The 13,552-nt window shown below is 45.8% G+C and overlaps 1 long non-coding RNA gene across 1 annotated transcript in view; it reads left to right on the top strand.

Moving 5' to 3' along the window:
- Positions 1 to 11,719, top strand: part of LOC139254461 (uncharacterized) — a 78,520-nt gene extending 66,801 nt beyond the window's left edge. The window contains exon 7 of the long non-coding RNA XR_011592012.1: positions 11,681 to 11,719. This is a non-coding gene — a long non-coding RNA (uncharacterized lncRNA). The remainder of the gene's footprint in view (positions 1 to 11,680) is intronic.
- The last annotated feature ends 1,833 nt before the right edge of the window (positions 11,720 to 13,552 follow it).

Genomic DNA, 13,552 nt, shown 5'->3' with positions numbered 1-13,552 from the left:
CTTTCCCCCTGGGTTGTGTTTCACACTCTAGGCCTTGGGCCTTCCCTGAGGATTCTCAGTATGAACAGGGGGATGTGTGTTGAGACAGGATGTCCCAGCTCTGCTCCTCTTTCCCTTTTGGTTGTGTTCAACACTCTGGGCCTTGGGCCTTTCCCGGGGATTCTCAGTATGAACAGGGGGCTGTGTGTTGAGACAGGATGTCCCAGCTCTCCTCCTCTTTCCCACTGGGTTGTGTTTCACACTCTGGGCCTTGGGCCTTGGGCCTTGGGCCTTCCCTGGGGATTCTCAGTATGAACAGGGGGGATTGTGTTGAGACAGGATGTCTCAGCTCTCCTCCTTTAAAGAGACACGGAGAGGACCCGCTGGGCTGAATGGCCCTTCTTTATGACATCACTACAGTGCCGAGCAACCGATCTCCTTGAGCCCTGCTTATTATGGGCTGGGTTGAGCTCAGTGCTGCTACAGGAAGGGAAACAGGAGCAGGACTCGGCCCGTGTGGAGTCCAAGATAAATGGGGAGAGGTACAGGATCAATTTATACCTTATTGAGTGAGAAATGTCAGTGTCCCGGACACTCCCTGTCCCTCAGTATCTGTGTCGGGGAGCGACCGATGAGTTCACTCTATATCTAGCCCGTGCTGTGCCTGACTGGAGAGTGTTTGATGCTGGCACGGGATGCTTAGCTCAATGAGCACAACATTTAATCCAAAGATGATCAGATAAACCCATCAGCTTCTCCCTTGGACACAGGTCCTGAAGGACAGGGAGTGTCTCTAATAATTTGGCTGGTGTCCTTGATCAAATTTAAACACCTCACATCTCTTTTTAAATTTGTTCATGGGATGTGGGCGTGGCCTCTCACCTCTCATTCTTCTAAATGCTAGAGAATATTGGCCTGGTCTACTCAATCTCTCATAGGACAATCCCGCCATCCCAGAAATCAGTCTGGTGAATCTTTGTGCACTCCCTCTATAGTAAGTTTATCTTTCCTTTAGTAAGGAGACCAAAACTGTGCACAGTACCCCAGGTATGGTCTCACCAGGGCCCTGTATAATTGCAGTAAGACGTCTTTACTCTTATACTCAAATCCTCTTGTAATAAAGGCCAACATACCATTTGCTTGCTTAATTGCTTGCTGTACCTGCATGTTAACTTTCAGTGATTTGTGTACAAGGACACCCAGGTCCCTCTGAACACCAACATTTCCCAATCTCTCACCATTTAAAAAAATACTCTGCATTTCTATTTCTACCATGTGTATAACTTAACATTTCTTCACACAATATTCCATTTGCCATCTTCCTGCCCAATCACTGAGCCTGTATATATCCCCTTGAAACATATATTTATCCTCCTCACAACTTACATTCCCAATTAGCTTTGTATCCTCAGCAATCTTCATTATATTACATTTGGTCCCCTCATCCAAATTATTGATATAGATTGTGAATAGCTGGGGCCCAAGCACCGATCCTCGCAGCACCCCACCAGTTACAGCCTGTCAACCTGAAAATGACCCGTTTATTCCTACTCTCTGTTTTCTGTCCGTTAACCAATCCTTAATCGTTGCTGGTAAATTACCTCAATCCCATGAGCCCTAATTTTGTTTAATAATCTTGTGTGGCACCTCATCGAATTCCTGCTGTAAATCTAAATACACCACATCCAGTGGTTCCCCCTTATCTATCCTGCTAGTTACAAGCTCAAAAAACACTAACAGATTTGTCAAGAACAATTTCCCTTTCTTAAATCCATGTTGTTTCTTCCCAATCCTGTTATTAGTTCCGAAGTGCCCTGTTACTATGTGCTTAATAATAGATTTTAGCATTTTCCCTACTACTGATGTCAGGACAACCGGTACTGCACGGGTTTGATACAGAGTAAATCTCACTCCATCCTGTCCCAAACACTACCAGGGTTGATAGAGTAAATCTCAGGTCTACAATATCCCAAACACTCCCAAGGCAGTTACACACGGGTTAGATACAGAGCAAAGCTCCCTCTACACTGTCCCATCAAACACTCCCAGGGCAGGTACGGCACGGGGTTAGATACAGAGTAAAGCTCCCTCTACACTGTCCCATCAACCAATCCCACGGCAGATACTGCATTGGTTAGATACTAAGTAAAGCTCCCTCTACAGTGTCCAAATAAACACTCCTAGGGCAGGGACAGCATAATTTAGATACAGTGTAATTCTCTCTCGAACTTCACTCCATAATTGTACAGGGCCTTGGTGAGACCACACCTGGAGTACTGTGCACAGTTTTGGTCTCCTTATCGAAGAAGGATATACTTGTCTTGCTTAGATACAGAGTAAAGCTCCATCAACATTGTCCCACCAGACATTCCAAGGGCAGGAGTAGGCCACTTGACCCCTCGAGCCTGCTCCTCCATTTAATAAGATCACGGCTGATCTGATCATGGACTCAGCTCCACTTCCCTGCCCGCTCCCCATAGCCCTTTATTCCCTTATCGCTCAAAAATGTGTCTATCTCCGCCTTAAATTTATTCAATGACCCAGCCTCCATAGCTCTCTGGGGCAGAGAATTCCACAGAATTACAATCCTCAGAGAAGAAATTCCTCCTCATCTCAGTTTTAAACGGGCGGCCTCTTATTCTGAGACTTGGTTTCCCCTATGAATGGAAATATCCTCTCTGCATCCATCTTATCGAGCCCCCTCATTTTCTTATCTGTTTCGATAAGATCACCTCTCATTCTTCTCTACTCCAATAGGTATAAGCCCAACCTACTCAACCTATCTTCATAAGTCAACCATCTCATCTCCGGAATCAACCTAGCGAACCTTCTCTGAACAGCCTCCAATGCAAGTAAATCCTTCCTTAAATACGGAGACCAAAACTGTAGGTAGTACTCTCGGTGTGGCCTCACCAATACCCTATACAGTTGTGGAAGTACTTCTCTGCTTTTATACTCTATCCCTCCTTGCAATAAAGGCCAACATTCCATTTGCCTTCCTGATTACTTGCTGTACCTACATACTAACTTTGTGTTTCATGTACAAGGAGGCCTAGGTCCCACTGTACTGTAGCACTTTGCAATTTTTCTCCATTTAAATTATAATTTGCTTTTCTATTTTTTCTGCCAAGGTGGATGACCTCACATTTTCCCACATTGTACACCATCTGCCAAAATTTTGGCCACTCACTTAACCTGTCTATATCCCTTTGCAGATATTTTGTGTCCTCACAATTTTCTTTCCCACCCATCTTTGTATCATCAGCAAACTTGGCTGCATTACACTTGATCCCTTCATCCAGGACATTAATGTAGATTGAGGACCCAGCACCAATCTCTGTGGCACCCCACTAGTCACTGTTTGCCAATAGAAAAATGAACCATTTATCCTGACTCAGATACAAAGTAAAGATCCATCTACACTGCCCCATCAAACACTCCCAGGGCAGATACAGTACAGGTTAACTACAGCATAATGCTCTCTCTCCACTGTCCCATCAAACACTCCCAGGGCAGGTACAGCACAGGTTAACTACAGAGTAAAGCTCCCTCTACACCGTCCCATCAAACACTCCCAGGGCAGGTACAGCACGGGTTCGATACAGAGTAAAGCTCCCTCAACACTGTCCCATCAAACTCTCCCAGGGCAGGTACAGCACGGGGTTGGATACAGAGTAATGCTCCCTCAACACTGCCCCCATCAAACACTCCCAGGGCAGGTACAGCATGGGTTAGATACAGAGTAAAGCTCTCTCTACACTGTCCCAACAAACAATCCCAGGGCAGGTACAGCACAGGGTAGATTATAATATAAAAAATAGGAGCAAGAGTAGGCCACTTGGCCCCTCGAGACTGCTCCACCATTTAATAAGATCATGGCTGATTGATCTAGGGCTGAGCTCCACTTCCCTGCCTGTTCCCCATAACACTATTCCCTTATTCCCTTATCGCTCAAAAATCTGTCTATCTCTGCCTTTAATATATTCAATGGCCCAGTCTCCACAGCTCTCTCGGGCAGAAATTCCACAGATTTACAACCATCAGAGAAGAAATTACATCTCATCTCAGTTTTAAATGGGCGGCCCCTTACTCTGAGACTATGAACCCTAGTTTTAGTTTCCCCTATGAGTGCAAATATCCTTTCTGCATTCACGTTGTCGAGCCCCCTCATTATCTTATATGTTTCGATAAGATCGCCTCTCATTCTTCTGAACTCCAATGGGTATAGGCTCAACCTACTCAACCTATCTTCATAAGTCAACTCCCTCATCTCCAGAATCAAACTAGTGAGCCTTCTCTGAACAGCCTCCAATGCAAGTATATAATTCCTTAAATACAGAGACCAAAACTGTATGCAGTATTTGAGGTGTGGCCTCACCAATATCCTGTACAGTTGTAGCAGGACTTGCCGGCTTTTATACTCCATCCCCTTTGCAATGAAGGCCAACATTCCATTTGCCTTCCTGATTACTTGCTGTACCTGCATACTAACTTTTTGTGTTTCATGCACAAGGACCCCAAGGTGCGACTCTGCTGTAGCACTTTGCAATTTTACTCCATTTAAATTATAATTTGTTTTTCTATTTTTTCTTCCCCAGTGGATAACCTCACATTTTCCCACATTATACTCCATCTGCCAAATGTTTGCTCACTCACTTAGCCTGCCTATATCCTTTTGCAGATTTTTGTGTTCACTTGACAATTTTCTTTCCCATCCATCTTTGTATCATCAGCAAGCTTTGCTAGATTACACTTGGTCCCTTCATCCAAGTCATTAATATAGATTGTAAATAGTTGAGGACCGAGCACCAAGGCTTACGGCACCCCTCCAGCTACTGTTTGCCAACAGAAAAATGACCCATTTATCCCGACTCACATACAAAGTAAAGCTCCGTCTACACTGTACCATCAAACTCTCCCAGGGCAGGTGCAGCACGGGGTTAGATACAGAGTAAAGCTCCCTCTACACTGTCCCATCAAACACTCCCAGGGCAGGTACAGCCAGGTTAGACACAGAGTATATCTCCCCCAAAGACTCCAGGGCAGGGACAGCACAGAATAATTACAGAGTAATTTCTTCCTCTACACTATCCCAACAAACAATCCCAGGGCAGGTATAGCACAGGTTAGATACAGAGTAAAGCTCCCTCTACACTGTCCCATCAAGTATTCCCAGGGCAGGTGCAACACAGGTTAGATGCAGAGTAAAGGTCCCTCTACGCTGTCTCACCGGACATTCTTAGGGCAGGTACAGCATGGGTAACACAAAGATTAAATCTCCCTCTAGCCTGTCCCAAACACTCCCAGGTTAGTTACTGCATTGGTTAGATACAGAGTTAATTTCCCTGTACGCTGTCCCATCAGACACTGTAGAACAGATACAGCACGGGGTTAGATACAGGGTAAAGCTCCCTCTACAGTTCATTGGATATATTCAAAAGGGAGTTAGATATGGCCCTTAAGGCTAAGGGGATCAAGGGGTATGGAGAGAAAGCAGGAAAGGGGTACTGAGGGAATGATCAGCCATGATCTTATTGAATGGTGGTGCAGGCTCGAAGGGCCAAATGGCCTACTCCTGTACCTATTTTCTATGTTTCTACACTGTCCCTTCAAATCTTATTGAATGGGGAGCAGGCTCTGGGGGTCGGGTGGCCCACTCCTGCTCCGATTTCTCATGGTCTTATGTACCCAGCATGCTCCGCGGGGAGAATGTGCCTCCCCAAGACTACAGGAGCTCAGTGCGCAGGCACAGGCCCTGGCTGTGTTTGGAGCATGCGCGGTGCGTGTAATGGCGGAGGCGACACGTTTTGGACAGGCTCCACAGAGTGTCTCTTTCAGCGGGACGGAGCGGAGTAATGGACCAGCGGGGAGCCGGGGAGGCTTCATAAACAGCCGGTGCGCACCGCAAGCCTGGAATAATAACCGGAATATCGGGGGTTGCAACTTCGGGGCTTTCTCCAGGTCACTGGCCCAGGCTAACGGCGGCCATCTTGGTATAGGAAGGCAGGTTCAGCACTCTGCCATCTTGATTCAGTGATTAGCACAGCGCATGTGCGCCCATTTTGGTACTGGAATTGAACCCAGCCAGAGTCAGCACCTTCAAGGGAGGGGAACCAGTGAGTGTAGAACTGAACCCAGCCAGAGTCAGCACCTTCAAGGGAGGGGAACCAGTGAGTGTAGAACTGAATCCAGCCAGAGCAGTACCTTCAGGGGAGCGGAACCAGTGAGTGTAGAACTGAACCCAGTCAGAGTCAGCACCTTCAAGGGAGGGGAACCAGTGAGTGTAGAACTGAACCCAGCCAGAGTCAGTATCTTCAGGGGAGGGGAACCAGTGCGTATAGAACTGAACTCAAACAGAGTCAGCATCTTCAGCGGGGGAGAGGGGAACCAGTGAGTCAAACTGAATCCAGCTAGAATCAGCACTTAAGGGAAAGAGAGGGAAGGGAACATAAGAACATAATAGGAGCAGGAATAGGCCATACGGCCCCTCGAGCCTGCTCCACCATTTAATACAATCATGGCTGATCCGATCATGGACTCTGGTCCACTTCGCTGCCTATTCCCTATAACCACTTAATCCCTTATCGGTTAAGAAACTGTCTAGCTCGGTCTTAAATTTATTCAATGACCCAGCTTCCACAGCTCTCTGAGGCAGCGAATTCCACAGATTTACAACCCTCTGAGAGAAGAAATTCCTCCTCTTCTCAATTTTAATTGGGTGGCTCCTTATTCTAAGTTTATGCTCCCTAGTTCTAGTCTCCCCTATCAGTGGAACATTCTCTCTGCAATGGCCTTCTCAAGCCCCCTCCTAATCTTATACGTTTCGATAAGATCACCTCTCATTCTTCTGAATTGCAATGAGTAGAGGCCCAACCTCCTCAACCTTTCCTCATAAGTCAACCCCTCATCTCTGCAATAAACCTAGTGAACCTTCTCTGAACTGCCTCCAAAGCATGTATATCCTTTCGTAAATATGGAAACCAAAATCTTTATGCAGTATTCCAGGTGTGGCCTCACTAATACCCTGTATAACTGTAGCAAGACTTCCCTGCATTTATACTCAATCCCTTTTTCAATAAAGGCTAAGATTCTTTTGGCGTTCCTGATCAATTGCTGTACCTGCATACTAACCTTTTGTTTTTCATGCACAAGTACCCCCAGGTCCCACTGTACTGCAGCACTTTGCAATTTTGTCCATTCAAATAATAACTTGCTCTTTGATTTATTTCTGCCAAAGTGCATGACCTCACACTTTCTAATATTAGACTCCATCTGCCAAATTTTTGCCCACTCACTTAGCCTGTCTGTGTCCTTTGCAGGTTTTTTGTGTCATCCTCACACATTGATTTTTCTCCCATCTTTGCATTGTCGGCAAACTTGGCTACGTTATACTCAGTCCTTTTTTCCAAGTCGCTAATATAGATTGTAAATAGTTGGGGTCCCAGTACTGATCCCTGCGGCACCCCACTAGGTACTGATTGCCAACCCAAGAATGAACCATTTATCCTGACTTTCTGTTTTCTTTTAGTTAGGCAATCCTCTATCCATGCTAATATATTACCCCCAACCCGGTGATATTTTATCTTGTGCAGTAACCTTTTATGTAGCACCTTGTCAATGCCTTCTGGAAGTCCAAATACATCACATCCACTGGTTCCCCTTTATCCACCCTGTTCGTTACATCCTCAAAGAATTCCAGCAAATTTGTCAAACATGACTTTCCCTTCATAAATCGATGGTGACCCTGCCTGACCAAATTATGCTTTTCCAAATGTCCTGCTACTATTTCTTTACTAATGGACTCAAACATCTTCCCAACCACAGATGTTAGGCTAACTGGTCTATAGTTTCCTGCTTTTTGTCTGCCTCCTTTTTAAATAGAGGCGTTGCATTGGCAGTTTTCCAATCTGCTGAGCCCTCCCCAGAATTCAGAGAATTTTGGTAAATTACAACCAATGCTAATTCCCCGGTCTTGTCCTCCTAGATTTCATAGAGTGCATAAGGGACGGGTTCCTTGAGCAGTATGTAACTGAACCAAACAGCGGGCAGGCTATTTTGGATCTGGTCCTGTGTAATGAGACAGGATTAATAAACATTCTCCCAATAATGGATCCCCTTGGAATGAAAGCCCATAGCATGGTTGAATTTCAAATTCAGATGGAGGGTGAGAAAGATGGAATTCAACCAGTGCACTCAGCTTAAATAAAAGAGACTTCAAAGGAATGAGGGCTGAGTTGGCTGAAGTGGACTGGGAAAATAGATTAAAGTATAGGATGGTTGATGAACAGTGGTGTACATTAAAGGAGATATTTCACAACTCTCAAGAAAAATATATTCCAGTGAGGAGGAAAGGTCGTATGAGAAAAGATAGCCATCTGTGGCTAACAAAGAAATAAAGGACAGTATCCAATTAAAAACAAGGCATACAATGTGGCCAAAACAAGTAGTAGTACAGAGGTTTGGGAAGCTTCTAAAAGCTAACAAAGAATGAATAAGAAAATGATTAAGAAATGGAAGATAGACTATGAAAGTAAACTAGCATGAAATATAAAAACAGATAGCAAGAGTTTTTATAGGTATATAAAAAGGAAAAGATTGGCTAGAGTAAATGTTGGTCCCTCAGAGGACGAGACCGGGGAATTAGTAATGGGGAACATGGAGGTAGCAGGAACTCTGAACAAATATTTTGTATCAGTCTTTACAGTACAGGACACTAATAATATTCCAACAGTGGATAGTCAAGGGGCTACAGGGGGGGGGGGGGGAAGGAACTTAACACAATCACAATGACTAAGGTGGTGGTACTCAGTAAGATAATGGTAACAAAGGCGGATATATCCCCTGGAACTGATGGCTTGCATCCCAGGGTCTTAAAAAAAGTAGCGGCAGGGATAGTGGATGCATTGGTTGTAATTCATCAAAATTTCCTGGATTCTGGAGAGGTTCCAACAGATTGGAAAACTGCCAATGTAACGCCCCTATTTAAAAAAAGAGGCAGACAAAAAGCAGGAAACTATAGACCAGTTAGTCTAACATCTGTGGTTGGGAAAATGTTGGGGTCCATTATTAAAGAAGTAGTAGCAGGAAATTTGGGAAAAAAAATTTGGTCAGGCAGAGTCAGTATGGCTATATGAAGGGGAAGTCATGTTTGACAAATTTGCTGGAATTCTTTGAGCATGTAACGAACAAGATGGATCAAGAAGAACCAGTAAATGTGATGTATTTGGACTTCCAGAAGGCATTTGACAATGTACCACAAAAAAGGTTACTGCACAAGATAAAAGTTCACGTTGTTGGGGGATTGCAAAGTGCTGCAGTACAGCGGGACCTGGGGGTACGTGCGCATGAAACACAAAAGGTTAGTATGCAGGGACAGCAAGTGATCAGGAAAGCCAATGGTATCTTGGCCTTTATTGCAAAGGGGATGGAGTATAAAAGCAGGGAAGTCTTGCTACAGTTGTACAGGGTATTGGTGAGGCCACACCTGGAATACTGCGTGCAGTTTTGGTTTCCATATTTACGAAAGGATTTACTTGCTTTGGAGGCAGTTCAGAGAAGGTTCACAAAGTTGATTCCAGAGATGAGGGGGTTAACTTATGAGGATAGTTTGAGTAGGTTGGGCCTCTACTCATTGGAATGCAGAAGAATGAGAGGTGATCTTATCGAAAAGTATAAGATTATGAGGGGACTTGACAAGATGGATGCAGAGAGGATCCACTGATAGGGAAGACTAGAACTAGGGGGCGTAATATTAGAATAAGGGGCCACCCATTTAAAACTGAGATGAGGAGAATTTTTTTCTCTGAGGGTTGTTGATCTGTGGAATTCACTGCCTCAGAGAGCTGTGGAAGCTGGGACATTGAAAAAATGTAACAAAGAAATCGACAGTTTCTTAAATGATACGGGAATAAAGGGTCATGGAGAGCGGGCAGGGAAGTGGACCTGAGTCCACGATCGAATCAGCCATGATTGTAATCAATGGCAGAGCAGGCTCGAGGGGCCGTATGGCCTACTCCTGCTCCTATTTCTTATGTTCCTACATACGAGCATACCCCCCGCCCCCCCTTCCCCCCTCCCCCGGGCGAGGATATTGGTCCCGGCGCTGTTGAGGTGCAAGCCTTCTGGCCTGCACAGGTCCCACCTCCCCCAGAAGCGGTCGCAATGCCTAAGGAAACAAAAGCCCTCCTGCATACACCATCTGTCCAGTTACGCATTTATCTGCTCTATCCTCCTATTTCTGTACGCACTAGCTCATGGCACCGGGAGTAATCCGGAGATAACTACCTTTGAGGTCCTGCTCCGAGCTCCCTAAACTCTGCCTGAGGGACCTCTTCCCTCTTTCTACCTATGTCATTGATACCGATATGGACCACGACCTCTGGCTGTTCATCCTCTTCCCCCCAGAATGCCCTGGAGCCGCTCGGTGACATCCTGGACCTGGTACCTGGGAGACAACATACCATCCTGGAGTCACGTCTGCGGCCGTAGAAATGCCAGTCTGCTCCCCTGACTATTGTATCCCCTACCACTATAGCTCTTCCATTCTTCTTCCTTCCCCCCTGTGCAGCTGAGCCACCCGTGGTGCCATGGATTTGGCTCTGGCTGCACTCCCCAGAGCCACCATCGCCCTCACCAGTACTCAGAACAGAGTACCGGTTGGAGAGCGAGATGCACTTCCTGCCTGGTCTTCCTCTTCTGTCCGGTGGTCACCCACTCCCTATCTGCCTGCACACTCTAAAGCTGCGGGGTGACTATCTCTAGAAACGTGCTATCCACAAGCTCTCAGTCTCACGTACGCACTGCAGTGATTCCAGACGCGGCTCAAGCTCCAAAACACACAGCTCGACTTGGTGCAGCTGAAGACACCTCCTGCACACGTGGTCGTCCCGACAGCACAAAGCATCCAGGATTTCCCACATGCTACAGTATGCGCAATTCACGGGACTGGGCTATCCTGCCGTCCCTCTAGTTACACTCGGAACTATCAAGTAGAACTAAACTCTAAACCTTAGAAAACACACCCAACAACTACTCAGCAATCGGCTGATTTAACTAACCTTTATTTAAAGACTAAGTACTAACTTATCAGAGAAAATAAAAACCTTCAGCGGAGGAGAGGGAGGGGAACCAGTGAGTGTAGAACTGAACCCAGCCAGAGTCAGCACCATCAGGGGAGGCGAACCAGTGAGTGTAGAACTGAACCCAGCCAGAGTCAGTACCTTCAGGGGAGGGGAACCAGTGAGTGTAGAACTGAACCCAGCCAGAGTCAGTACCTTCAGGGGAGGGGAACCAGTGAGTGTAGAACTGACCCCAGCCAGAGTCAGTACATTCAGGGGAGGGGAACCAGTGAGTGTGAAACTGAACCCAGCCAGAGTCAGTACATTCAGGGGAGGGGAACCAGTGAGTGTGAAACTGAACCCAGCCAGAGTCAGCACCTTCAGGGGAGAAGAGGGAGGGGAACCAGTGAGTGTATAACTGTACCCAACCAGAATTGATGGTGAAAACTGGAAGTGTTGGAGAAACAGTCTAGAAATGTGTGTTGATTTGGATTTCAGCACAGCAGGAGGGACAATGTGTGGGACAGGAATTTACAGCTTTGGAAGAACAAGAGAGGAAAGAATGTTCCATGGAAACTAGATGTGTCTATCCTGAATTTTTGTCTTGTACTGACAGTGATGAGTTTTGTTATCTCCTTTTACAGCATTTTAGAAGAGGAGATTTTCCGACAGGAAACACAAACCAAACCACACGTCAAGATCTGACGGAGTCAATCGATTCTTCAGGACGTGAATCTCATCGGCCTTTGAAAGTGGAAGGAGAAATGTTTGCCTGTTCTGTCTGTGGGAAAAGATTTCAAACATCAGTGTGACTGGAAAAGCACCGAGACACACACACACCCGAGTAAGTGTTCCAGTGCATTGACTGTGGAAAGAGCTTTAACCAGTTACAGACTGAAAAAACATCGCACCATTCACAGTGGGGAGAAACTGTAAATGTGTTCTGTGTGTGGGCGAGGCTTCAACTGATCGTCCAACCATGGAGAGTCACAAGGATACCCGCACCACGGAGAAACCGTGGAAATGTGATTGTGGGAAGGGATTCAGAAAACCACCTGAGCTGGAAATTCATCGACGCAGTCACACAGGGGCGAGGCCATTCACCTGCTCTGAGTGTGGGAAGGGAGACAGTCATTCATCCACGCTGCTGACACACCAGCGAGTTCACACTGGGGAGAGGCCATTCAACTGGTCTGAGTGTGAGGAAGTATACACTCAGTCATCCAACCTGCTGATACACCAGCGAGTTCACACTGGGGAGAGGCCATTCAACTGCTCTGAGTGTGAGGAAGTATACACTCAGTCATCCAACCTGCTGATACACCAGCGAGTTCACACTGGGGAGAGGCCGTTCATCTGCTCTGAGTGTGGGAAGGGATTCACTCATTCATCCACCCTGCTGACACACCAGCGAGTTCACATTACTGCAGGGGTTGGAATCTGCTGTTATTGCTGCTGTTAATCACATCCCGACTGAACCATGTTCATTCTGACAGTTATGGTTTGTTTCTGTTGATGGGCTGGGCTGGACTTTAATATTCTGGATATATTGCTGATTGTGTTCTCAGGGCTGCAGTGTCCATTTAAGAAACGCTGTGTATTATATTTCCCCTTAATTTAGCGACTCACAACAGGAATTCAATTTGGAATAAAATTATGAACTTTTACTTTAATTCTAAATTGATCTTTGGTACAATATCTACAATAGTGTGTGAAAGTTTCTACTGAATAAAATCTCTAATTAGAAAGAGCTTGCTCACAATTCTTACTGACTTGCACATTACACACAGTGGCCCCTCCATTATCCACCAGAAAGAAGGAGAATGGGAATTGGTGGGGAATCAGTGTCCCCAAATGTTGCCCCTCCCCTCTGGTGTAGCAATCCCCTCGGCATGGGAATGGAGACAAGTCCAGACCAAAACTGTACGCAGTACTCCAGGTGTGGTCTTACCAACGCCCTGTACAGTTGTAGTAGGACTTCCCTACTTTTATACTCCATCCCCCTTGCAACAAAGGCCAGCATTCCATTTGCCTTCCTGGTTACTTGCTGCAACTGCATACTAACTTTTTGAGTTTCATATACAAGAACCCCCAGATCCTTCTGTACTACAGCATTTTGTAATTGTCACGTTTAAATAATTTACTTTTTTATTTTTCCTACCAAAGTGGATAACCTGACATTTTACCACATTATAGTCCACCTGCCAGATTTTTGCCATCTCATTGAGCCTATCTATATCCCTTTGTAGATTATTTGCGTCCTCCTTACAACTTGCTTTCCCACCCATCTTTGTATCATCAGTAAATTTGGCCGCATTACACTCGGTCCCTTCATCTAAGTCATTAATATAAATTGTAAATAGTTGAGGCCCCAGCACTGATCCCTGCGGCACTCCACTAGTTACTGATTGCCAATCAGAGAATGACCCATTTATCCCGACTCTCTGTTCTCTGTTTGTCAGCCAATCCTCTTTCAATGCTGATATATTACCTCCAACCCTGTGAACTTTTACCTT

The sequence above is a fragment of the Pristiophorus japonicus genome, unplaced genomic scaffold (assembly GCF_044704955.1).
Source record: "Pristiophorus japonicus isolate sPriJap1 unplaced genomic scaffold, sPriJap1.hap1 HAP1_SCAFFOLD_540, whole genome shotgun sequence".
In the NCBI taxonomy this organism is placed as follows: Eukaryota; Metazoa; Chordata; class Chondrichthyes; family Pristiophoridae; genus Pristiophorus; species Pristiophorus japonicus.
This window is presented reverse-complemented; position numbering and strand designations above follow the sequence as displayed.